Source organism: Castor canadensis, chromosome 2 (genome assembly GCF_047511655.1).
Source record: "Castor canadensis chromosome 2, mCasCan1.hap1v2, whole genome shotgun sequence".
In the NCBI taxonomy this organism is placed as follows: Eukaryota; Metazoa; Chordata; class Mammalia; order Rodentia; family Castoridae; genus Castor; species Castor canadensis.
Genome location: NC_133387.1, coordinates 8,218,339 through 8,244,095, shown reverse-complemented (window position 1 = coordinate 8,244,095; position 25,757 = coordinate 8,218,339). Strand labels below are relative to the sequence as shown.

Below are 25,757 nucleotides of genomic sequence, written 5' to 3'. Positions count from 1 at the left end.
AAACTAGCTGGAGTGCACTTGCCAGCCTGGGAAGGGCCAGCCAGAGTCGGGCTGTGCAGCATGGCGCTGGCAGCAACCTCTAGGCTGTCATCAGCTGGGCAGGAGGCAGCACACACTCAGCTTTTCTTGCTCCCTAAAGATGCCTCCTCAAAATGCAGGGAAACAGCCATCAACACCCCCTGCAGTATGCAGGTAACCAAGGACTTGGAAATAGCCCCTTGTCAATTAGGTCAACATGGAAATGAGGTCTTAGTTATGTTTCCCAAAAGGTAAATATGCTAAATGTGGAAAATCAGTTTCCTTAAACTTGAACTTTGTCTTGCAGATCTGCAAACGGTCCCCAAACAAAAAGCCAAAATTTATCTCATTGGAATGCTTGAAAACAATCTTCTTGTCTGGTTGACAGCAATTTGAAAATTCCAGAGGCAGGGGGAAAACCTTGGTCCTTCCTCTTGTGTTCATCTGCTTAGTAAGGAGAAGTGCCTGTTCTGGAGATACATTAATTATCTCTCCGCTAGAACTACCTTCAATTATTTATGTTAATTCACAAGGCATAAATGAGATCTCTAAGTACCACAAAACTTATTCCAGTTATTGATTTAAACTTTCTTTCCTGGAAAAAGTAGGAAAAAAAAAAAAGCATCAGAGTTGATTACTTTTTTTTTTTTTTGATGGGACTGTAGTTTGAACTCAGGATTCACACTTGCAAAGCAGGTGCTCTACCACTTGATCCACATCTCTGGTCCATTTTGTTCTGGTTATTTTGTCCAAGCTGGCCTCCAAGCATTATCCTCCTGATATTAGCCTCCCAAGTACCTAGGATTACAAGCATCTGGCTTGTTTACATGTTTTTTAAATTACCAAAATGGAGAGTCTTTGCCAGTAAACTAAAACAAAGGAAGGAAGGAAGGGAGGGAGGGAGGGAGGGAGGGAAGGAGGAAGGAAAGTGTCCAGAAACTGTGCAACCCACTCTCCATGGCATTGATGAAATAAGATCTTCTTGAGAAGAAAAGAAACAACAAGCACTTCCAAAGCAACAAACACTGAGGAGTATGGGAGCAAATCAACTCTGAGTTAAATGCACAAGAATGTTGGTGTCACCAACATTACCTGTGTAATTGTGTCATAGTCTTACAGGCTCTTCTGACATGTTGGAAAAGCCAGGGAATATGAAATTCCAAAGCAAAACAGTGAAATTGTCAGAAGATGCTGCTTAGTCCTCTTGAAAAAAATCAGAAAACACACGATGAAAAAGAGTACAAACCAACTGAAGCCTAAAAGGATGAGCATATAAAAGCTATTCTGGAGCTGCCAGAATGGCTCAAGTGGACCTAGCAAGCGTGAGGACCTGAGTTCAAATCCCAGTACCATCATAAATAAATGAATAAAAGCTATTCTGGAGGGGGAGGCTGTTAAATATACCATTTCAGGAACACATAAAAAAATGGGAGGAAGAGAGGAAGGGAGGAAGGGAGGGAGGGAGGGAGGAAGGGAGGGAGGGAAGGAGGGAGGGAGGGAGGAAGGAAAGAAGGAAGGAAGGAAGGAAGGAAGGAAGGAAGGAAGGAAGGAAGGAAGGAAGAAAGACAGTCTGGAAATGGGGAGGAAGTATGAGCTAGAATAACACTAGCTAGACTATAAGCAATGTGGACATAATCAATCTCTAAGCCTGTGGTTCCATCTCTTACACATTCTGATTTGCCACTTCTCTCTGCCATTCAGACCCAGACAGCCTCTTAAATACACTTGCTGCCTCATCATTCCCTCCCCAGTCAGTCCCTCACACCTCTCCCAACTGCTCTCCAAAATGCACCTCCCTGGGGCCTGAAGCAGAAAGGCAAAAGCTCTTAGCACGCATACACGGCCCTCCATGATGGGATCCCACCTTGCTCTCCAGGCAGTGTGTTCTGCAGAATACTAACTCCGAAGGATGTTAACAGGCACAGCCACACAAAGTTGTTTCTTGGCTAAATAGCCTGAGGAAGTGCTACATCAGACAGTGAACTATGGGATTTCTCAGAGCCTTTTAAACATTAATAACATGAATTTCCAAGTGGGTCTAATAAGTCCTGTGGTGCCCCAGCCAAATCCCCTCCCAGGAGTGAGGTGGAGGAACCTACCCTAAATCCTGGGAAATGCTGTTGTCCACTCACAGTAGACTGCTAAGAGGAAGGCTGTGCCTCCTTCCCCCAACCCCGGAGCTGACCACAGCAGAACTGCCCTTCTTGCCTCAATTTGGGAGCAGTCTGAAGGCCACTCCAGCCCCAGAGCCCTGCAGGACAGACTGAGGCCTCAGTACCAATCCCAGTGAGTGTGTGTGCAGGCCATGGGAGCGTGTCTTGAAGAAATCTGAGTGCAAAGAGAATGACTGACCATCCAAAGGCCCCAGTTTGAAACCTGTCCCATGAGGCCCGGCCTCCCAGTGGCTACTGCCAGTCAGTGACTGAAAATGGGTGAGTACTGAGTGAAGCCCATTCTGGGGGATGCACTCTGACTGCAGCTTCCCCTGACATCAATTCCAGTGCCAACCTGCCCAGCTCCAGCACCTGCCAGTAACTGCTCACCAACCAACCACGTGACTTTCTCTTCAGCTGGGCCGACATAAAAGATGTTTAGCCAGTGCTAGTGACTCACATCAGTAATCCTAGCTACTCAGGAGGCAGAGGTCAAGAGGATCACGGTTCCAAGCCAGCCACAGGCAAATAACTTGAGAAACCCTACCTCAAAATAAAAAATATTATATACATGCTTCTCTTACCACTCTTGCAAAAGCTCTCCAGGCAAGTAGTAACTCTTAAATACACTTCTCAGGATAGATGCTCAAATATTTAAAACCCAACAGTGTTAACACAAGTTAGGGGTGGCACAGGGTCTAGAGCCAGGATGCAGCTGGGCTTCACAACCCCACCTCTCCACCTCACTGTGTAACCTTGAGCAAGTTACCTGTGCTCTCTGTTTCAATTTCCTCATCTGAAAACTGCAGGTAATGACACTGACATGTTAAGAGCTGTTGCTAAGAGTACAGATAACATCCATTCAATACTTGGGCAGTGTGTTTTGTAGGTGCTAATTATCATTATTATAAAAATGCTCAAAACCAAAAATTAAATGGAGAAACAGACACACTGGTGCTTACCAACTCTCATAAGCCTACACCACTGTCCTACTTTGAATGAGAGTTGGAATCCACTTCCTCTGGCTTCCAGACCAGGTCTTTTCAGCCTCACATCCATTGTATTAATGATTATCAATGACCTGAAAAGTCACTCAAGCTCAGCTGGTTCTGACAGTGACATTTTCCATGACAGTAGAAACAACACTATAGTGACCTTTCAGGTGTGTACCTGCCAAGACACTTTTAGAAAATTATTTAAATTTCTAATATAGCAATAACTGTTTCTACTCCACTGCCTTCTTTCAGAATAAATAAAAAGTCAGCTAAAAGTACAGCTGTAAAATATTTGAGTGCTATGCCATTTTGATAGAAAATGACAGATTAAAATTCTTAACAAAAACACCCACTGCGGGGGTGGGGAAGCAAATACACCCACTGTGGAATGCTAAAGTACGCTTTCAGGCAATTTTTCAGAGCAATGGATTCAATTTATTCTTGTCACCATAGCAACAAGAGGAATCACTCTATTATTTCCAATTATTTCCTCTCACAGTGAAGGCCGAAGACAAAACTAAAACAATGGTGTCGACCACAAAACAAATCATAAACTTGTCATTTCCTCTGTGGGTTTAAGGTTGCTCCTCGGTAGCTAATAACCCTGGGCCGTCACAAATCCCATACTAAAGACTCCAGATCTTTAAAAAAACAAAGATTTACTTAAAAATATGTCACTTTTTCCCTTTGGAGGTAGAAGAAGCAGGACCATGAGAGCATCTTACCAATTTTGTAACTAAGAAAATTTAAAACTAGACATTTAATCTTCAGAGAAATTTTCTTTCAAGGGATGAAAATAAATCATTAAATTTAAGCTTCACTGATTATTGACCATAATTGATGAAGCAAGATTCTGTTCTATGTCTCAAAATTGTCAATTCTGGAGCGTTGGGTTAAAGTACCATAGTGGCCATACATCCCTGATATCAGAGTGTCAGCTTGGCCCTGCACACAGCAGAAATGAGAAGAGCAAATTCACCAAGCACCACTGACAGTTTACCAAACCCCATAGCCATTTCGCCCTAAGCACTGCCAACGAACAACTCCTCCTACAGAAGTGAACACAAACGATTTTCTGGGTGTGCTCAAGCCTTACTTGGATATAAAGTAATGCCACAGTTAAACTCCCACTTCGGGTTAAAGAAACTGAGTCTCTGCCATCTATGTCCCCATCATGTGTTCCACATCTCTGCTGTCTCAGGTGCAGCCTCCAGCAGACTCAGCAATCTGACCTTGCACTGGGCCTCTTCAGCCTCCCCATCAGGCCTTGTACTTTGGCCACAGTCCCTTCCTGCAGCTCCAGGACCCAGGCCATAGTCAACAGAGGAGCCACTGCCCTTTCCTTTGTGTCCCATCCTAAGCACAGTTCTCACAGCACAGCTGAACATTGCGAGGACTGTTAATAAGTAATTCTACAGAAAGGTCTAGAGATAGGAGAAGATATGACGCAACCTCTCTCAGGGCACAGTGTGGTACTGGCCAACAGAACATCTAGCAATCAGAGAAATACTCTATCTGCAATCACCGGACTATGTATCCACTTCACCTTGTTGCTGCTGCCATCTACTGACCTCAAGATCACTCACCTTAACCCAGCTCTTGGCTCACTGGAATTCTCTTCAATACCACCCTGTCTTAAATCTCAGTGACTGCTCTGTTTCTTGACCTCTCCTCTTCTATTGGTCTTTCCCACTGAAATCCCATTTTGTTTAACTCAGGACCTCACACTTACTAGACGAGAGTTCTACCACTTAAACCAGGCCCCAGTCCTTTTTTACTCCAGACCTTGTCATTACCACAAAGTGTAACCCCAATGTCACCTCAACAGTAAGCTCCTAGACAGCTGTCTCCTGCCTTCCCACTCCCTCATCTGTCCTTTTGTTCTTGTGGGGTCACCAATCTATTGGCACTCACCCATTTTCACAGTCCCTCATTGGCCAATGTCCTCTTCTTACTCCATTTAAATTCTATGGCCAGTCACATTTGTTACTCAGAACAGCCATTTAAAACTCACGAACTGTTTATTTCTGGAATTTTCCATTAACATTTTTCAGACTACCATTGATCATGGGTAACTGACCCCACAGAAAGTGAAACCCAGGAGAAGGGGAACTACTGTGCCCAACTTCAACTCTTCTAACCTTCCCATCTCACCTAAAGGGGAAAAGTCACTTGTCACCAGAGAGCTGAGACCTGGTCATGGAACCGTGGACTGGTTGCCTTCCCCTCATCACACTTTACCCCCATCAGTAGGGCTCTTGTCTACGGGGTTACAGCTGAAAGAACTACAAGCAATAGACTCTTTTTCAGATTCTCTAAGGAAACACAAAGATAGCAGGAACAGCAAAACCAAGGATATTAAAAAAATTTTAGCCAATGACTTCTATAGCTACAACAAACCTAGCCATACTTCTAGCCAGAGTTTCATAATATCTACACTAAAGTCCTATTTACCTCAATTCTGGTTACCTAACACAACATATCTGATTATCAGTGAAAAAAATTACAAGGAAGACTAAAAGACAAGAAACAGTATGAAAAAACAAGTGATCATGGACTGAAACCATGAGCCCTAAAGAAATCCTCCTCCTTCTTCTTCTTCTTCTTCTTCTTCTTCTTCTTCTTCTTCTTCTTCTTCTTCTTCTTCTTCTTCTTCTTCTTCTTCTTCTTCTTCTTCTTCTTTGGTGGGGAGGATGGGCTAGAGTTTGAACTCAGGGTTTTATGCTTGCAAAACTACCACTTGAGCCACACCTCCAATCCATTTTGCTCTGGTTATTTTGGAGATGGGGGGGTGGGTCTCATGAACTATTTGCCTGGGTTGGACTCAAACCCTGATCCTCCCCATCTCAGCCTCCCAAGTAGGTAGGATTACAAGCATAAGCCACTGGCACCTGGCTTGTTTTCTTATGAATTACAATCTGACCCTGGTCTCCTCCCACCAGTCCCTTCTGATGCTATTTTCTTCATGACTCAGGAACTATTTGTGAAATGTTGCTGAAATGGTGTTCTCTTCCTATGGGCTTGTGATCTAAGCTTTTTCAGAGGTGAAAAACAGTATAGGAGAGGTCCTAATTCCATTCAATTATAATTTTCAGAAAAAAATTAATAATCCCAAATGAACAAACTTTGCTTGACTGGTGATAAGCAACAATTCTTTCAGTGAAAACTTCAAAGAAATTTCAATTCTAAGTATACTCAAGTGCTTTCTAACAAATCTCCAGATGTCATTTGTCACAGAAGAATCACAGATTTTTATCACCCCCATTTGCCCTCAGGTTTTAAAGATAAGCCTTTAACTCTTCCTGTTAATTCATGATTTGAAAATTTGTCTTGAGAACAGATCCTGAAAGGCTTCCATCAACTACAAATTTCTTGACTAAGTATTTTTAACATAAATATAATACATAGTCATTGTATAAGTCAGGAAAATATAAAGATTTAAATCATCCATTGTTATTAACCTTAGGCAATCAGACTTTCCTACTCAATCTGTGCGCTTACTTCTTGACCATGACCTGGTCAGCTGCACCTTTCTATAAGAGAGAGAACCTGGATTTCAGATGCACAGTCATGGCTTTCTTCATGCAGCTTGGCTCAGGCTGGAAAAGTGCCAGTGTGGTCCCCTTGCTCATCCAGAGGCCCAGGACCACCCTGTCTCACAGAGCCAGCCAAGGTCACTTTCCCAAAAGTTAAAAACATGATTCGTGCACAAATAGACAGTGACCAATGCAAGAGATTTATTCTGCTGATTAATGAGTGACTGGCAAGAAGGCAAAGTTGAACCTAGGAACATTTAAAGAAATGGACATTACTGGTAGTGAAAAAAGTATTTTAGTGATTACTCATTACATTGTCTTCTCCTAGTGGAATCCTGGGACAGAAAAGGCCATTAAGAAATCTGAGTAGGCCAGGCATTGGTGGCTCACACCTGCAATCCTAGCTACTCTGGAGGGTGAGATCAAGAAGATTATGGTTCAAAGCCAGCCCAAACAAATAGTTCTCAAGATCCTATCTCAAAAATATCCAACACAAAAAAGTGGCTCAAGTGTAAGGCCCTGAGAACAAAACCCAGTACCACCAAAAAATAAAAAGAAATCTGAATAAGCCTGGCAATGGTGGCTCATGTCTGTAATCTTAGCTACTTGGGAGGCTAAGATTGGAGGATTGGGGTTCAGCCTGGGCAAATAATTCTCAATATCCCATCTTCAAAATAACTAGAGCAAAGTGAACTGAACTGAAGGTGTGATTAAAGTAGTAGAGAACCTGCTTTGCAATCAAGAAGTCCTAGGTTCAATCCCCAGTCGAAGAAGAAGAAAAAGGAGGAGAAGGAGGAGGAGGAAGAAGAGGAGGAAGGAAGGAAGGAGGAGGAAGGAAGAAAGGAAGGAAGAAAGAGGAAGAAGGAAGGAAGAAGAAGAAATCTGAACAAAATATGGCTTTTAGTTAGTAATAGTTAATAATTGTGTTTTAGGGTTCGTTAATGGTAACAAATGTACCATACATATGTTATAGGCTCATATAGTCTGATCAGGAGGTTCTCAAATTGTTTCTGTCCCACATGGAAGCATCCAGGCAGGACACATGGGTGTAGCAAGTAAGATAATGGAGTTTATTAAAAGTTATGGAAAAAATTACAAACAGCCACAGTAGGCCAGTGTAAGGCAGAAGCAGAGACAGCATCTTTCTCTTTCCCGGTGTTTTTAAAACCTATGCTAACCTATGGGAAGGGAAAAACATAGTGACTCCCCACCACAAATGATCGATGAGTTGGGAGAGGCATGGGTGGTCCCTGGGCCAGGGTGTGAATAACCTGCACACACTTGCAATTGAAAAGGAGGCTCAGAGGAAGAGAGCAACAATCAACCTGAAATGCAATATATGTTCTAAGAGTCCCAAACTTTTCCTAGCCTGCCTCACTAACACAAGACATAAAGAAAGGAGAAAGGAAATGAGGCATATGGAAACTCTCTGTGCTGTGTTCCTAATTCTGTAAATCTAAACAAAAACATATCCAAAAATGGAGAAGAATGTTTGAATAAATGTTGTAGGTTATATAAAACAAGTTAATGTACCAGAAGGGAATCAAGCAGTAATAACCTTCCAGTCACAATGAAACCCCTTGTATATCTATTATATACTGTTGGGGTCCGAAGTTGACCACCCCTCAGAGGAACAAAAGACACTCACGATAATGTAAACCACAAAGCGAGGTTTATTTCCAGCCAGCTGGGGTCCAGGTATCCGCCCGACACAGCGGGTTTCAACGAGGACCCCGAATACAAAGTTCAGGCTGCTTTTATATTTTTTAGACATTAGTCACGGTCACACAGCAATTTTTATGGTCCCTGGGGTCACATATTTCTGATATCACCCACACCCTGGTGGTGGGGCCAGATTACTTGAAGATTATTTATCAGGAATTTGGTAAACACCAGGTGTCTTAACTCATTGACTCACATACCGTTTAGCAAGATTAACCAGAAACAGTCCCTGTTCTCAGAAACCATCCCACCTCCCTTAGTTCCAGTAAGTGGTGGCTTGGGTCATGTTAGCCATGGCCGGTTTCAGGCTGAGTGGGCTGCAAGCCTCAAAGGTACCCTAACATTTGTACCCTAACAATACTAATAAAAACATTTTTTCAAATAAGAACCTTCCAAGTTACCTTTTCTATTATGAATCTCTTCTAGACAAATATCTCAAAATAACATGCAACTTCAAAGACTTTGGCCCTTTCCTCATTAACAGGTAGCAAGACCAACAAACACATTGTCCTAAATACTTACATAACCTCCAAGTAGATCTGTTTAACAATGCTCCAAAATGACCTGAAAAGACATTTGAGCTTTGCCTAATTTCCAAGTTTTGAATACAAAGTAATCTTTTTCAAATCTTTCAACAGTTTCTCCTCTGGAAACAGTATAATAGTCTGTAACAAGAGACAACACACTGTTTAAAAATAATCTAAATTTTTCTACATGGTGAGATTTTTCTACTGCCTGGGAAGAAGGCCTTAGGGTTGGGTTGCCAGGGTTAAATTCTAATTTTAGATAAATGACAAATAAATAAACACATAAACAATGACTCATCAGGCTGAAGGAGTGGCTCAAGTGGAAAAAAAATCATTTTGGTATAAGTAGGTCCCAAATATTTCATGGCTATACATTATTTCTTTTTTGACAGCACTAAGGTTTGAACTCAGGACCTCACACTTGCTAAGCAGGTGCTCTACCACTTGAGACATTCCACCAGCCCTGCGTCATTTCTTTAGTCCCTGTCAGGTCTAATGCTCTATGAAAATACCCCTTTTCAAGAAATCATGAATATAGCAGCCCTGGTTTATCTAACTGCAATTTGAATCCATTCATAATATCAGCTTATCATGTTCTACAAATACGTTCTGGGTTTGAGTATTGTACTCCATTTGATTTGCTCTAAAATGAACGATTTAAAATGTCACCAAGAGTCCCATGGTTAGATGATCTGGGAAGACAATGAGATAGGTTTGTAGCCTTGTAGCACCAGGAGTTTGGCTCTCAGTGAGACAAACATAATCACAAATGCTCACTGTGTTCCTGACCTCCCTGAAGAGAGGACTTGAATATCCCTTATTGTTGGCACTGACCTAATTCAAAGATCTTTGCAGCTCACCTTGTGGTACTTACAGACAAATAGTCTCCAGCTGTTATTTTGCTTTTGTGTTTTGCCTCCTGATCCTGATGCCTCCCGATTCCACAGTAGTGGGAAATTTTCCTGATCTTTTTTTATAAAATAAATTGTTTTCAACTATAACTGGGAAACCCTTCCTCTTTTTTAATAAGAGTGATGAAAACTGTGCAGACATTTTTCTATGCTGAAAATAGAAGTTGAATGTGTATAGCAGTCTACAAAATAAAAGCATACTTCAGAAACTAACATTAAAACCAATGAATTTGTGGCTCCCTCAGCTCACTTCGAGACTCTTAAGTTGAGCCAAAAGAAAGCAAGGTCAGTGTTCAAGGATGGATCTGTCTCAGAGGAGCCGAAATGTATGAACTTGTTCTCCTTAGTGGCTGACCTACAGCTACACCATGAAGCAAATCTGAGTCACTGTCACTGCTGGTCACTGCTACCCCAGGGCCAGTACTCCAACACTAGGAAATCAAACTGTACAGACAATTGTTCCAGCTTTGGGTATATTACCAGGTAGGTGGTCACTGGAGCTTCTGGTCAGATTTCAGTACCTGTGTGCCACAAGAGAAAAATTCAGGCAAGACGTGAAAATGTAGTGAAAGTGATAGTGAACAGTTATTTAAGGTGAACGTGTAAGAAAAGCCATCTCTTCTATCAAAGTATATGTCACCCTTAGTTTACTTAAAATTCCTCAGGTCACCTTCTTAGGTGACTTGCATTGTTTAAAGAGTTCCTGTTTTTTCTTCTGGATTCTTGCCTTGTCAAGATTTTCTCTGTCTCTCATGTGCCTGTTTTCAGCACCAGAGGGTCTTTAATTCCAACAATTTGGGGGCTTATCTGCGATTTTACATTCCATCCAGGAAGAGGGGGCCCAGCCCTTCCCCAGGGAGATGCATCCTGCTGCCTGTTGTGGCAGCCCTGAGGTTGGGCCAATGACGACAACTTTCCAGATCTGCAAATAAACTCGGACTCCAGAATTTCTTGACAACATGGGTAAAAGAGCTCTGAAGACAGGGACCGTGGTGACCATGTAAGTTTTGTACACAAACCAAGACAGGAAACATCATGGGGGTAACCAAGTAATGTCTTGGTGGTCAGGATATTGGAGGCTGTGTGATATGCAAATGAGATGTGTCAGGTGACACGAAGGAAAACTGGAGACCTGATCCAAAGTTCCAAAGTGACCTCATCCTGTTCAAGGCAGAATTAGATTCTTGAACCTAATCCAGGTCAGGAGCTTATACTGACCCACCAGCTACCACAAGGTGCCTCAAGCTCCCACAAGGGATGTGGCCAGAGATGGACAAAGCAAAAGAGAATCAGTGCAAGAAACCTCCAAGGCAAAAGGGGAGTTGAGCTCCTGATAGACAGAGCACAGTCCACCAGAAGGGGGAATGGGAAATAAAGGCAGGGAGGCTAATAAATAAAGGTCCAGGATAAAATAGCCTCTGAGAGCCCCTAGGAAAGATGTTAAGATATTGGGATGATAGTCCCCATACCAAAGAGAAAAAGAAACAAAGCATGGTCAAATACTGTTGTTTTATCTGGACCCAAGAACTGATCTTAAAGCCTTTGGGGTTTTGACTAAAATTTGGGTCTGATGAGGACTGGGTCTGCCAACTATTAATTCAACATGTAAACAAAGAGCCTGTCACTCAAGAGGAAATGGAATTTGCCCTCTGTTGGGGACAGAGTCCCATAGTCCTGTTTCCACTTAGAGGAAAAAAAAATCAAACTCCTTCTAACTGGAATCTACTCTCCTCCCTTCCCCCCCCTAAAAACAACGCTGCTCCTCTGGCTCAGGCACCAGAGCTGGCCCGTGCCACCCCCCTCAGGCTCCTACTTCCCCACCTCCTCCTTCCTGTTAGAAAAGTTCAAGTTAGACCCCCATGTGCTCCTCCAATATGTGGACCATTTAATTCTGTCAGGGGATAACCATGGGGAGGTGATTAACACAACCATTAGTTTCATAAATTTTCTAGAAAGCTGAAGACTTCATATTTCAAGGAATAAGTTACAGTTTGCTGAGACTGAAGTAAAATATCAGGGTCATTTGATCAGTAAGTGCCAACGAAGAATTGGTCCAGAAAGAATAGAAGAAATCACTGGTCTCCCTCTCCCAGGAACAAAACAAGAATTAAGAAAGTTCCTTGGCTTAGTGGGATACTGCTGGTTGTGGATAGATTCATATGCCCTTAAAACTTTATATCTCAAATTGACCCAAGAGGGACCAGACCCCCTTTTTTGGACCCCCTAGGAGATAAAACAAGTAGATGAACTAAAACAAACCCCTATCACAGCTTGGGTGCTAGTCTTGCCCTCTCTTGAACAGCCTTTTCACCTCTTTGTAAATGTAATCAAGGGAGTTGCCCTTGGGGTGCAAACCCAAAAACATGGGGGTTAATGTCAACCTGTGGTCTTTTTATCTAAATTCCTAGATCCTATCACCTGAGGTTGGCCTGAGTGTATTCAGGCAATAGAGGCTATAGCCCTTCTAACCGAAGAAAATAGAAAAATCACCTTTGGGGGAAGTCTAATTATTAGCACTCCCCATCAAGTTAGAACAATCTTAAACTAAAAGGTGGGTGGATGGCTGACAGATTCCAGGATCCTAAAATATGAGGCTATCTTGCTAGAAAAGATGACCTGACTTTAACTACTGATGAGGCCCTAAATCCAGCCACTTTGTTGTCAGGGAAGCAGGAGGGAGGAGCCCCCAAACATAAATGTTTAGGTATTATTGAAAACCAAACAAAGGTGAGGCTAGACCTTGGGGAAACTCCTTTCCAGACAGGGTTCCAATTTTTTGTGAATGGATCCTCTCGGGTAATTGAGGGAAAAAGACATATGGATATTCTATCATAGACGGGGAGGCCATGACTATAATAGAATCAGGCCGACTAACAATTGGTTGTCACAGACTTGAAAATTATTTGCTCTAAATCAAGTCTTAAAACACTTAAAAGACAAAGAAGAGACCATATACACTTATTCAAAATATGCATTTGGTGTGGTCCACACCTTCAGAAAAATCTGGATGGAACAGGGTTTAATCGACAGCAGAGCCAAGAGTTGGTGCATGGGGAATTAATTCAACAAATACTAGAAAGCCTAAAACTACCTGAAGAAATATCCATAGTCCATGTGCCAGGACACCAAAACAGAATAAACTTTGAGGCTTGGGGAAATTCTTTCACAGATGAGACAGCAAAACGGGCTGTTCTCACCCTGAGGTCCCAGTCTTCTGTCCTATCCCGCACCTTCCTGCTCTTCCTGTTACCTATCTTTACCCTTCCAAGGAAGAACAACTAAAAAAACTTGGAGCAATCAGGACTGAACGAGGAAAATGGGTTCTCCCAGACAGGAGGGAAATGATCTCAAAGCCTCTAATGAAAGGAATCCTTACCTTTCTCTATCAGGGGACCCATTGAGGACAGCAAGCCATGTGTAACACAGTTTTGGGAGCCTATGGGTGTATAGGGACCTGTACACTAGCCAAACAAGTATCAGAAGGCTGTCTCACTTGTTGAAAAACGAACAAGCAAGCCCTGAGACAGAAACCAGCTGGAGGTAGAAACTGCAGGTTGCAATCTTCCAAAGCATTCAGGTAGATTACACTGAAATGCCCAAAATAGGTCATCTTAAATTCCTCCTGGTTATTGTAGACCATCTCACTCACTGGATCAAGGCCATCCCTCTCTTGGGGGCCACTGCTACAAATGTAATTAGGGCATTACTAGAACACATCATCCCGAGGTTTGGAGTTGTAGAAAATACAGACTAGGACAATGGAAGTCACTTCATCGCCAATGTCCTTAAGGGATTATGAAGGCTCTAGAGGTCAAATGGGAATACCATGCTCCCTGCCATCCACCTTCCTTCAGGGAGGGTAGAGAATGAAACAGACTTTTAATAATCAGCTCACTAAATTAGTCTTAGAGACCAGATTACCTTGGATTAATTAAATGACTTCCCATAACACTACTCAGACTTAGGACATCCCCTTGGAAGGACATTGGCCTCTCTCCCTATGAAATGCTTTCTGAGATTTCTTACCTTAGCTCTGTTACTGATGTGCCTACCTTTGGAACCAAAGACTATTTCCTCAAAAATTATGTACTTGGATTGTCTTCTACCTTACTTTCTCTTAGGACAAAGGGGTTGTTAGCACAGCTCCTCCACTTGACTTTCCTGTTCACCCATACCAGCCTGGCAATCATGTGCTGATCAAACCTGGAAAGAAAACAAGCTTGAGCCAGCTTGAGAAGGGCCCTTCCTGTTCCTGCTCACCACAGAAACAGTCATCTGGACCATGGAGAGGGGGTGGACTCATCACACAGGTAAAGAAGATGCTCCTCCTCACCCCAAGCAGAAGGAACAATGGACCATGCCGTCACTATACTGAAATTATTCTTTCTCTTTCGTTTGGGAAATGCTATGTTTATTATTAATGTAATTCAGAGTACTTTTCCCTTAACTGTTGAATTTGATGCATGCCAGATCCTTCCTTGTGGAGAACTTACATCCCAACTCCAGCTACAAGGATACACTTCTCCCTTTTATGACAATCCTAAGGGCTGGACCAGACCCAGAGGCACTGGTAAGACTTCAATTTCCACCATCCAGAACAATCAACAATCTTTTAACAGACTACAGTCAAAATTACAGCTGTTTTGAACACACCACTCTCTATCCTGCAAAGATAAACAGTGTAAACCCACTTAGATTGGTCATGGAAAGCTCTTGGAGTATGACAAAAGAACCATCCATATTTTGTAAATGTCTTGGGAACAGACCCTTTAGGTGACTTTGAGCTCCACCTAGCTCCCAAGCTCTCTCAGGGGACACCCAGTTCTACCTCCACTCCACTGTTACCTCCACATTTATACAACAATTGAACTCAGGTAGCTGTAGTAGAAGTCAAGGACCTAAGACAAACTGTGGCTATTGAAATTGGCTATGGGGATACAAATGCTTGGATGGAATGGATAAAATATTCTGTCTACCTATTAAATAAGAACGATTGTTACTACAGGGTGATAGAACAATAATGTCGCCATTTATAAATCGGTGGCCATTTTATCCTCAAACCTCACTTGAGAAACTTCCAAGGACAGCCCCACCCTTAACAAAAATTCCCATGCCCTAAGACAGCCCCACCCCTAGCAGAGACTACTGCACATGCACTAACTTCCTTAACCTTCCCCTTCTATAAAAGCCACGCCTGGCCCAGAATCACTGCTGCACCATCTTTTCCCCAGCCAGCTTGGCAGTTTGGGCCTGCCATTAAATTTTGCTTCTGGACGTGAGACTTTTCTCGTGAGCTTTCTTTGTGAGCGGCATTTTTCCTAACATTTGGTGCCGTGACTAGGATCGGGGTGCACTTCTGGCACTGACCTTGCCCTCGCGGCCTCCCCCACCCCATCCTGCTCTCTCTCTCTCTACTCCAATTCCCTTCCTCTGGGATCTGAGCTGCTTTGCCAGAAGCTCCTATCCTAGAAAACGCCACTCCCTCACAGCTCACAGGGAAGTTCCTCTGCCCCAGCACGCCTCCAATTGCCATCCACCACCAGCCAATCTTCCCTCAAGGTCCTATCTCTCAGTGAGTCCTTCTCACATACAGAGCTGTGATCTCTCTCTCATTTCCTCAAAATCCTAGTGCTTGATCTCGGCTCACTCCCGTCCCTGGGAACCAGGTTCCCCACTAGGGACTGTGGACTCCTGTAATGAAGACATTCCTCCCAGGTGTTCCACATCTACTCTCTTCTGAGGAACTGATATTTCGGGGACACCCGCCATATCTCTCCTCAGTTCAGGCCTTACCGTGGAGATTGGACCATCCCAAATTCCTTCAGACTCCCCATTGGGATGTCTCCTGGCCAACCTTGTGTCCTTCCACCTAACACCTGATCTTAAGCCATGAAAGCTCATTTTTCTCTGTAATCAAGCCTGGCCCCAATATCCATTAGATAATACCTCCAAATGACCAATTAATGGCACTTTCAATCCCAATATTTTAAGGGACTTATACAATTTCTGCGAACATGCTGGTAAATGGAAGGAAGTACCCCACACCCAATCCTTTTCCTATCTCCACAACAAACCCTCCCTTTGTACTTTTTGTTCCCCTGCTCAGGTTCTATTTGCCTCTAAACCAACTTCTAAATGAACCAAATCCTCTCCTGAACCTCCTCCCTCCCCGTGTAAGCAGACTTCTTGTGCTGCTCACGCTGTCTGTCTCTTCCTATCTTCCTATCTTTCCCATCATGGTGTTAAACCAACCACTCCTTGCCAACTCGGGCCTCAAAGTGATTCCAGCTTTGGGAGAGCTCATGCTCCCTTCCTGTGGGTTGAGACCAAGCCCCGGATTTATTCAGGTATGCCTCATGCTACGTTGGGGGAGTACTGTTTGATTATGGCACCTGATGACTGCTTCTCTTCCCCCCCACCACCCCATCAAATGCCCCTTTTTCCTGAGACGGCAACCAGAGAGTGGAGGTTTCATTTTGCTGAAAGTGTTCTAGTACCAGTCAATGGGAGCGACCTAGAGACACAGGTGATGGCTAATCCCTCAGGCGTGTCATGTCCCCAGGCTCTGCCTTCCCCTCCCTTACCTAAGATGTCAGCACACCTTTTCTGCCTCCTCCACAGTCTCATCACATTTTCTTTGTCTCTGTCTGCCTTCCTCTCCCTGGACCTACTGGGACCCTGCCTCCCACGAAGAACTTGTAGCATGGTACCTTATGACTTAAGTTATTCCAACTAGTTTGCCAGGCCTCTCAGTCTAAAGTAACTTTAAATCAGCTGCTTTACAAAAAGTGCTTACAAAAAAACTTCAGCTACCACGCTAACGCCCTAACTCTGCCCCCACAAGTGGAGGAAGGAAAGCAAACAGGCGCACTTGTGCACAGCAGGAATGCCTGCCATGGCTAAGAGAATCCATAGGCCAACCCAACACACATCCTAGGCTGCCAGCCGCACATGGCGGTGTCTGTGGCCTGCCGCCACTTCCCCTAGAATAAACGCGCACAGAGTACACAGGAAGGGGGGAGGGGAGACAGGCTGCAGGATCAGGCCTAGGGAGTCAGGCTCGCTTGTCCTGGGTGTGTGTGGAGGGAGTGGCGCCTTGCACAAAGCCCTGCTCCTAGCCCCACCTCACACATTGGAGCATCGGACCCAGCCCTTGTAAGCCAATTGTTAGTTTAAGGTTATAGTCCCAAAAATCACAAAATGGACACTACTGTAATAAACTTCTCATTTAAAATTTTCTATACTTTCAGCCTCAACATAAATTTTCCCTCCAACTATTAACACTAGTTGTCCCGTATGGTACTGTTGTTGGCCTGGGATGCCCTCTGAATGCCCTTCTCTAACTTTACAGATGATTTATTCCTTTGTTAAAAAGCAGCCTTTATTAAAGAGACTGCCTGCTGTTAGCTAAAAGTCAGGATCCTAGCATCTTGTTCTTTCTAGATGGGATCTGCACCTTCCAACTTCTGGCTTATAGATGTTGGAAACTTTGTACTGAGCCCTGGCCTCAGTATGCCTTGGGTGACCAAGAGAAGTGGCTTTCACAGGGTTCCTTAAATTACAATACCATCTCCAATTAGACCTTTTCTAGAAAAGGGAAAAAAGTAAACTGAGGTCCCCTATACAAATTTTCTTTCATCTCAGATTGGCTCCACAATTGCTATTTAGATACTCAAACACTGGCCATTCTTTGTAAGACACAGGATAAACATGGAAAGGAGGACCAGAAAAGCCCCTTATCAATGGCCAGGCCCACCCCCACTGCTCCACCCTCTGCCCTACCTTCTAAGCCACCCCAATATCCAAAACTTCCTAGTGGGTGCTTCCCCCTTCAACAGATAATGGTACGAAGAGGGCGAGTCTATGTCCCCTTCCAGCTATCAGATCTAAGGGGAATTAAAAAAACATCTGGACAGCTATACTGATGCCCCAGACCAATACATACAAGCCTTTATCTCTGCAATCCAAACATTTCAATCGACATGAAAGGATATTATGCTTCTACTAGACTAGACTCTTTTCTCATTAGAAAAGCAATGGGCTCTAGCCCAGGCCACTCAGGTTAAAAATGATTAACACTTACAATGAGACTCAATAGTAGTGGCACCTGGAAATGAGGGAATAAATGTGCCTACCTACAGGGGCACAGGCAGTCCCCTTGACAGATCCACACTAAAAGGGGCTGATGATTGGCTTAAGCAGTAGAGTGCCACTTTGCAGGCATAAAGCCCTGAGTTCAAATCCAGTACAGCCAAAAACAAAAAAGATATTTGGGGCTGAGGAAGTAGCTCAGTGGGAGAATGTCTGCCCAGCATGTGCAAAGCCCTGGATTCAATTCCCCAACATTGCTAAATCAAAAAAAAAAAAATGGTAAGGAAGATAAGTGGCATTAATGTCACTTCAGCCATCTCATACTGGAGATGGCTGAGACCAGATCCCTCATTCTTCAAGTGAGGAAACTGAGGCCCAGCACAGTTCAGAGACCTGCTCTCCACAGAGTGTCAGGTGTCAATGTGAAATAACAACTTTGCTTTACAGCAATGTCCTGAAGAAAATCCCTTTACCTTTCTACAACATCTTAAGGATACTATCAGAAAGCATACCATGATGGACCCAGAGTCACAGGTGAGAGAGGTTCTCCTTAAAGATAAATTTCTAATAGTCACCCCAGATTTTTGTAGAAAACTCAGTCTGTGACTAAAGGAGAAAAGTCATTGGATCAACTAATACAACTAGCCATGTCTGTATACTAAGAGACATGACCTCATTGCTGCCCCCACCCAACTGGGGCCTACATCTCAAATTTGCTACCATGGTGGAAAGGAAGGACATTTCTGCAGAGAATGCTTAAGGGGGGACAGCCTGGGAGACAGCCCCACCCCCAGCCAGGACCCTGCCCTCTCTGCAAAGGTAACCACTGGAGGTCTAAGTGCCCCCATCTCCAGATGGGAAGCAAGGTGCCACCTCCTATGGATTGATAGGTCCCAGCCTCCTGTCCACACTCCACTTCTTGGCATCGATGTTGAGAAGCCTCGTGGTAGCCATTATAGCAGAAAAACAAAAGATCATTTTCCAGCTAGACAGTGGAGCTCATTTCTCTGTCTTATATTTCTTTCCCGGTCCAATGACAAGGTTATTGTTTGGGGCAAATCTGGCCAGCCCCTAGAGCACTAATTTATCCAGCCTCTGGCCTGCTCTTGGGGAGACCTCCCCTTCTGTCATTCTTTCCTCATAGTTCCTGAAACTCCAGTGCCTCTGCTGGGATGGGATTTACTATCTCAACTAAAAGCTCAAATTCTCCTCCCCCCCAGGCAGCTATCTCTGCTGCCTCCTCCTTTAGGAACAAATAGATTCCACAGTGTGGACTGATGAGATGAGTGTAGGGTGAGCCAGGACAGCCCTCCTTATTCAAATAAAGCTCAAAAATCCCTCACAGTTTCCACACCCAAAACAATATCCCCTCAAGCCTGAGGGATGATAAACCTTATGCCTATCATAAATTCCTTAGAACACCAAGGGCTACTAATTAGTTGCTCCAGCCCCAAAAATAAATTTAAAATTCTTATAAGAGTTAATTTTAAAATACAAGTTACAAAGTAAACAACTGGAAAGGATATAGATAGGTAGTGAATGTATTTTTTGAGAAGTTAAAGGAAAAAGGAATGTTTTTGGATGAGAAAGGATTTTGTAAAGAAGGGTTTGTCCTGAGTGAGAACCCTGGGAGGTGGTTGGTGGTGGGTTCAGGTTGCCCGCCTGGCCCGAATCTGTTTCCAGGGGATGCTGCTGCTGCCTCAGTGGCCCCGGAGTGGGGACACCCAGGGGTCTTTTGCCCCTGGCCATGGCCCCCACTCCAGGGCTTCACTGCCCCCAGTATCCAAGCTAGATAGCACGGACACTTGGCTCTTCTGGAAGGCACATGAGACAGCCTTCCTCTCCTGATTCCGGAATGGTCTTCTGGCCTCTGGCATTGGTGTCATCTCCTTCATGCAGAGTGACATGGGTCAGGAAGCTGCCTATGGCTTCTTCCTGCTGGGTGGTCTGTGAGTGGTTTGGGGCAGTGCCTCCTATGTGGTGGGCCTGGCCTCTCTGCAAGGACCCATGCAGCTTTCGCTGGAGGGTGCAGCTGCAGGCATGGGGGCTGTGCTAGCCACCAGCCTGCTCTGGGCTTGTGCCATGGGCCCCTACATGGGCCAGCTGGAGTTGGATGTGGAACTGGTACCTGAGGACAATGGGGCGGCCACTGCCAAAGGCCAGGATGAAGCAGGCCGGCCACCACCCAAGTAAGAAGCAGGGCCGTGGAAACTGGCTAGGCACTGCCAGGCCCAAGGACTGGGACATTAAAACTTGAGCCTTCGTCAGCTCTAGATCCAAAAAAAAAAGAAAGGTTTGTCCTAAAGATTGTTTCAAATAGGAGGGATTAGGACAAGCCATCAAAGGGTTTAGTATGTTATATAAAGGTCTGAATAAGTTTTAAACATGTATAATAAAAAGCTTCAGTGTGTAATAAAGTTAAAGTTGAGTATAACCTAAGAGTTGCCTAAAAGATTTTTAGGGTCATGTCAAACTAAAATCAAATTCTCTATGTCTATAAAATAATAAGGTTATCTTAATATTGTTCTGCTCTGAGTAACATCTCCAAAAAATAAAACCATTACAGAGAAAGATTTTATCAAAGAAATTATTTGTGTTTTCTGCTGATCTTGTCAAGCTTTAAGTACTACTAAATCAGAGTTCATTTACATATTTGCTTATGTGACTTTAATGACCACCTTGTAACAGTGTAGTGTCTATACTTTATCTAAGTATGGTACAAACATTTACAAAGTTATATAAAAAATGAGCTAGAGCTCTCTTTTTATCCAAGAGTGTTACATTTAAATCCTGACAGCCCCTGCCTCCCACAGGTCACCTACCTAGGTGTGGCCTTAAAGGGACAGACTCACTCCCTGAGTCATGAGTGCATCAACCCAATCTTCCATTTACCTCTCCCCCATACCATAAGGCAGCTTACAGCTTTCTTGGGAGTTACAGGATTTTGTAGAATCTGGATCCCTGCATATGCAGTCCTTTAGCAGACACCTTTTATGCTCCTTCTAATATTCCTTTTTGGGTCTTCAATAATGTATGGCCACCCATCTCTCTTAGAAAACTTGCCTCCAACAGACCCTGCTCCTCTGGCTGACTATCTACCTTATCTTAACCTTCTCAGGGAACTTCTCAGAGAGCATGCAGACCAGATCCTGCCCCATCCTATAACAATTTCTGTTAAACCAGGGGATCTTATTCTCCTAAAGGATTTTCTACCCTCTCCATTGGGACTTCAGTGGACCAGCCTTCATCTGGTCATTCTCATGACACCCACTGCTGTCAAGCTCAATGGGATCCCCCAATGGCAACACTTCTCAAGGAACAGTTAGAAAAATGGAGAAGGAAATTGGAGGACCCTTGAAATTGTCTGGAGAACAACATCTCACAGTGGTTCTCCTGGCCAATGCCCATCCTAATGCCTATGTTCTTGCTCTCCTATTCTTAACCTTCCTCCCTTGTGTCATACTGCATGTCTGCTATTGCTAATCAAAAATTTAACCAGCTGTACCTCCGGGGATATCAACCTACCAGGACACAGGAGTCTGAGGATCTTACCCCATACAATGCCCCCTGCCAGCAGGAAGCAGCTTCACCCCAATTCCTGATCCTCAGCCCCTACCCTCATTACTAAAGAAAAAATGGGGGAATGATAGAACAATAATGTCACCATTTATAAACTGGGAGCCATTTTATCCTCAGACCTCACTTGAGGTCTTCCAAGGACAGCCCCGCCCTAAACAGAAAATCCCACACTCTCAGACAGCCCCACCCCTACCAAAGACTATCACGCATGCACTAACTTCCTTAACCTCCCCCTCTATAAAAGCCACACCTGGCCCAGAATTGCTGCTGTGCCATCTTTTCCCCAGCAGCCTGGCAGTTTGGGCCTGCCATTAAACTTTGCTCTACGGACATGAGACTTCTCTCATGAGCTTTCTTTGTGAGAAGCATTTTTCCTAACACAGGGAGGCCACAGCCTCAGGTGGTCCCATTTCCATTAGAATGGTCCTCAGATCCAGATGGAATGTATTGCATGTTGGTTTTGTTTCAGGATGCCACAGCTTGGGGTAATGAATCCTGCTGGACACTCTCACTACAGTCCCCAAGGGCTAATAGGCCACCCTTCCTAGATGTCAACTATATCCCAGGTGAGACAATTATGTCTCACCAGGCATGGGGGACAATTGGCAAATGTGGGAAACCTGATAGCACACAGCAAAAGCCAGTCCTTCAACAGTCTCACAAACCAGCCCACACTCAGTGGACAGAGCCTCTGGTGGTACTGTGGAGAACCTTTACTTGAGACTCTCCTAGTAACTGGAAAGGCACCTGTGCTTTGGTGCAGTTGGCAATCCCTTTCACCCTAACATTTAAATTCCCAGCCCGTGCTACAATATCTAGAAAAGGAGAGACATAGGCGTAGGTGTGTTGTTGCCAGTCAGAGGCTCCTTGGATCCCCCATGTTTATATTGATGCCATTGGGGTTCTGAGAGGGGTGCCAAATGAATTTAAAGCCAGAAATCAAATTGTGACAAGATTTGAATCAGTACTCTTTTGGTGGTCTGCCATAAATAAAAATGTCAATTAGATTAATTATATTTATTATAACCAACAAAGGTTTGTTAACTATACTAGAGATGCTATCAAAGGAATAGCAGAGCAATTGGGACCAACTAGCCAGATAGCTTGGGAGAACAGGCAAGCATTAGAAATGATGTTGGCTGAAAAGGGAGGAGTTGCAATAATGACAGAGTTTCATGTTGCACATATATACCAAATAATACAACCCCCAATGGAACTATTAGTAAGACCCTATAGAGATTAACTATCCTATCCAACGAGCTAGCTGAAAACTCAGGTATAAATGATCCCTTCACTAACTTAATGGAAAAATGGTTTGGGAGACAGAAGGGCTGGATGACCTCAATCTTAACCTTTTGGGTCATAGTGGCCAGAGTTTTAATTTTAGTAGGCTATTACATAATTCCTTGTATCCAAGGATTAATACAGTGGTTAATTGAGACAGCCCTCACCAAACAATCACTCCGCCCTACCCAAATAATTTATTCCTATTAGATACACAGAAACATGAGAGCCAACGGCTCCTAAATTAGTTTGAAGGAAAGAATTAAATTAAAACAGGGGGGAAATTGTAAGAAAAAAATCATCTTTTCTATCAAAGTATATGTCACCTCTTAGATTACTTAAAGTTCCTCAGGTCACCATCTTAGGTGACTTGCATTGTTTAAAGGGTTCCTGTTTCTTCTTCCAGATTCTTGTACAGCCCCAATACCCAGGAAAATTGAACGCCAAATTATGTTCCCTAACCCATCCCCCAAGCCTTTTAGTAATCGAGAGAGATTGTGAACATTTGACCTGGACAAATCCCAGGTAAGGGGCAGGTGGAACTGCATCAGGAATATAAGGAGAAGCCACTGTCAACCATTTTGTAATCAGCTGGAGTGAATATGTGCTTGCACCCTTTTGATCAAAAGAAATTGCCTTGTCAAGATTTTCTCTGTCTCCCATGTGTCTGGTTTCGGCACTGGAGGGTCTTTAATTCCAACAAAGGGGCAGCACGGCAAGAGAAAGCAGTGGTGGCCCCAGTCAGGTGGGATAGAGGCGTGCAATGGTCTTCACAGGGTCTTTATGACGTGAAAGGGCAAACAGCAGTAGAAAATCTGGGTGGTCTTGGCAGGCTGGGGCAGATGACTGATGGGTTTGACTGACAAGGTCTTGTCATCCAACACGGCACTCTGCGCTTGCACACATGCTAACTCTTAGGTATTTTAATCACGTATGAGATGCCATCAATGTTCATGTTTAAGCAGAGGACTTTTAAGGGAGAGGTAGTTAAGGGTAGAATTTCCCCACATCTTCCTCTCTTTGTCCAAACTTAAAACTGCAAAGAATCTACAACTGAAAAGAAATTTATAATTGCAAAGGATGACTTTGGGCTGAGATCTGAGGTAAGGAGTTTAGCATGAAATGCGCTGAGTTGAGTCTCACCGGCCTGAGTCTCACGGGCAGTTTTCCCTGTCACTAGCCTGCCTCAGGTGGAGTAAGAAATAGTGCATCCTGTAGGATCCAAGGTCCTTACCCATTCTCTTGTCTTGTGATGGATCACAATTAACCCAGCTACCAGAATTTGTCTCTCCTCAGACCCTTGCTACATGAATTACTAAAGGATGTACTTCAGGCAAGGGGAAAGCGATGTCAGGCAGATAATCTAAGTACAAGAAAAAATAAGAAACAAAGAAAGAGATAAATCTGTACGTTAATGTACATTAAATTAGACTAAATTTTTCAATCTAAATTGGCAAATAACCACGTCTAGTGTCTTAAAGGACTGAAATGCATAAAGATGTATGAGTTAACAAGGAGGTCCTATGTGTCTGTCGGTAGATGAATGGATATAGAAAATGTGGCATATGTACAATGGAATATTATTCAGTCTGAAAACAGAAGGAACTTCTGTCATTCATGACATGAGTGAGCCTGAAAGACATTATGCTAAGTAAATTAAGTGAGATACAGAAAAGCAAACACTGGGTGGTCTCACTCATATGCAACCTAAAAAAGTCACACTCAAAGTAGCAGAAAATAGAATGGTGACTTCCAGGATGGAGGAGAGGAGAAGAGGTTAACCAAAGGGCACAAACTTTCAGTTCTACGGGATGAATAAGTCTGGTCATTAAATAAGTCTTAAGTTTTTTTAAAGACTACGAATGAGATGATGAATCTCCCAATTACCCCATCTGACCATTACACATTGTGTACATGTATTGAAATGTCACAATGAATGCCATAAATACAAACAATTACCATGTGTCAATTAAAATAAAAAATATACATTTTGAAAGAATATTAATGAAATTTAGCATGCTCTATGTCCATAATTTAATTTTACAAAGAATCAAAATCTGAACAAAGCCAGGTGCCAGTGGCTCACACCTATAATCCTAGCTACTCAGGAGAGATCAGGAGGATCACAGTACAAAGCCAGCTTGGGCAAATGATCCACAAGACCCTATCTCAAAAATACCCAACACAAAAAGGGCTGGTGTAGTGCACCTGCTTAGCATGCATGAGGCCCTGAGTTCAAATCCCCATACCACCAAGGAAGTATTCATATACCTAAAAATTAAGAAACACATATCTAAAATAACCAATGACTGGGTGTGGTAGAGCATAGTGCAATCCCAGAATTCAGAAGGCAAGACAAGTAGATCACAAGTCTAAGACCCTCTTGAGCAACAAAGGACTATTTAAAAAATAAATGTTCAGGATGTTTTCTTACACTGACTGCACAGAAAGAGAAGGCAAAGTAAACCTATCCCATATACACCTCAGCCCAGGCCCTATGCCTGGTCAGTATTGTGAATAGAGAGACATGGGGTGGTAGAAAAAAATGTATGTGTGTATGTATAAATAAATAAAATAATAGCCAGTGAACAAAAGAAGAAATCACATTGGTACATTGGAAGTAGTTTGGATTATGCAATAATAAAAGTATTAAATATAAAGATTTGTAGAGTGAAGTTGAAGTAAATTAGAAGTTTGCATAGCCTTAAATGTAGATATTCCAAAAAGGAGGACTGAAGATGTAGCTCAGTGGTACAGTACTTGCCCAGAATGCACAAAGCCTCGAGGTCAATCCTCAGAACTGCAAAAAAGAAAAAATACATGTATTGAAAAGAGTAAGGATAAAAGTACTGCATGACACATCCACCCACTCACTTCAGTACAGTTAGAAAAGGAACAGCAAAATAAACCCAAAGAAAGAGAAGAAAAGCAGAGTTAATGA

At 43.3% G+C, this 25,757-nt stretch overlaps 1 non-coding gene and 1 pseudogene across 1 annotated transcript; both read left to right on the top strand.

The window, feature by feature from the left end:
* The first annotated feature begins 60 nt into the window (after nt 1–60).
* LOC109695512 (transmembrane protein 160-like) lies at nt 61–20,146 on the top strand (annotated as a pseudogene).
* Nucleotides 20,147–25,211: 5,065 nt separating this feature from the next.
* LOC141421148 (small nucleolar RNA SNORA51) lies at nt 25,212–25,347 on the top strand. Its single transcript, XR_012445821.1, has one exon. It is a non-coding gene; the product is annotated as a small nucleolar RNA SNORA51 (small nucleolar RNA).
* Nucleotides 25,348–25,757: the final 410 nt, after the last annotated feature.